This window comes from Orcinus orca, chromosome 14 (assembly GCF_937001465.1).
Source record: "Orcinus orca chromosome 14, mOrcOrc1.1, whole genome shotgun sequence".
Taxonomy (NCBI): Eukaryota; Metazoa; Chordata; class Mammalia; order Artiodactyla; family Delphinidae; genus Orcinus; species Orcinus orca.
In genome coordinates, this window is record NC_064572.1 from 26,482,835 (window position 1) to 26,484,688 (window position 1,854).

Genomic DNA, 1,854 nt, shown 5'->3' on the forward strand with positions numbered 1-1,854 from the left:
ATTATTGGTTTTGAGAGGTGCCATTAATTTTGTTCATTAATCATATAGCTGGAAAATTAGCTTAACTGTCAAGTTTGTTGGAAATGTAAGTTTATAAACCTGCTGCCATTAAAAGTGGATGACCCCTAAAGGCTACTGACCTTTTAAAAAGTCAAAGATAGTTTTGGGAAGAGGGAATTTTGGAGTCTCATTGGCCATCGAAGGGACTAGGAAGGCCTCTCCAGGGAGAGTTGTGGGGATGATTCTGTAGTACTGAGCTATACTTGCGGGAAACTCCTAGTTTTTACAACATTTCCATGGAAATCAAAGCAACACTGAGCCAGATATTTGGGTTAAAAGCAGACAAAGGCAAGAGCATGTACAAGATGCAAGAAGATCCTTTTTCTCTACTGTCCGATATTTATTAGTACTTTGATCAGAGACATCCAAAGTGTACCATACTGGAGGGGTTCTGGAATTCCAGGCTGTCTCTCAGACTGTAGGCTGCAAAGCTCCAGTTTGTCATACTGAAGCAGGTTTGCCCGGGAGATAAACCTACAGCTGGATCAGCAAAGATGCTAAGAGAGGAACTCTATTCTAACTGGCCCTTGTCGGTGAGAGATACTAATACAGAGAGTGGAAAGAAGAGCTGGCTATCTCATCCTCATCAGGAAAACTGTACAGTTCCATGATTTGTGCTATGTCATAGGCATCAGAGTACAAAGCAGGAACTGAGGCCACTAGCCTCTCCAATTGAGGATCTTGCATTTGGACATCACTTGTAGCAATCTCAGTGATGATAGAGTCCCCTGCCCAATGGAAAGGGTCTAAGGGCTGAGGTGAGTGGGAGCTATAAGAATCTGAAACTGCAGGGAGAAAAGAATGAGGACTGGTTGATGCTGTGGGCACATTCTTGGCTGGAAGGACCGACTGCTGCTCTTGTCGCTGTTGCTGCTTCCTCTTTTTGAACCGCCAATTCCTGAACCAAATCTTTACTGTTCATTCTGGTAGGTTGAGTTTTAAAGCAAGTTGTCTCTGGAGGTTTTTATCTGGAAACATGTTACAGCTAAACAGAACCTTCAACTCTTCATGCTGTGTGTGTGTGAATGAGGTGCATTCGTGAGGCTTCTTCCATTTTGTGGGACCAGATGGTATCTGTGAATCAACCTCGAAGTTCATGCTGGAATCATCCATGTAGACAAAAGGGTCTGGTTGGGGATTCTCTTGGACTATTTTGTTCATCGGGGTGCTGACATATGGCAAGGAAGGTCTGTCATGAATTCCTTTGGAGTGCCCATTTTCAAGCCCTCTTGATGTGTCTCTCTGGAAATGCAGTTCCTTTCCAGCCATTCATTTTTAAATGCAATCCCACATTTAGCCAGCAGAGGGTATCATCTGATTCTGAAAGGCCACAGTATTGAGTCCAATGACATTTCTTTCTATACTTGAACTAGGAACTGGGGCACACCATTTCAACTTTCCCTATTAAATGTGTTTAGAAATATCCCATTTTATTTACCCATATAAATTTGACTTATAGAGCCCATATTAGTGTTTAATATTTCTCATCTGTGACAAAATCTACCACTATTTCTTCCTCTATCAACTCAATCACATGCATCAGAATTGGATTCAATCATCACAATGACTTTGCACAACCCTAGATCTTCTGGGACAAAAAAGCAAACAACAAAAACTCTACATAAAGATTCTAAGCCCCATTAGAAAATCCAAAAACAAATTCCAAAAAATAAAACTGCCCTATTAAACAAAATAATTAATTTATCTTCAAAGTTTACATATGACATTTGTAAACTGTTTAATATTTTCTAATTGCCCTGTTTAATATTGGCTGTCGATTATATATTAGGAGCT

At 40.4% G+C, this 1,854-nt stretch overlaps 1 pseudogene; it reads right to left on the minus strand.

Annotated features, from left to right (window-relative positions):
- Positions 1–415: 415 nt before the first annotated feature.
- On the minus strand, positions 416–1,221 carry LOC101283537 (arginine-fifty homeobox-like; annotated as a pseudogene).
- Between the last annotated feature and the right edge of the window lie 633 nt (positions 1,222–1,854).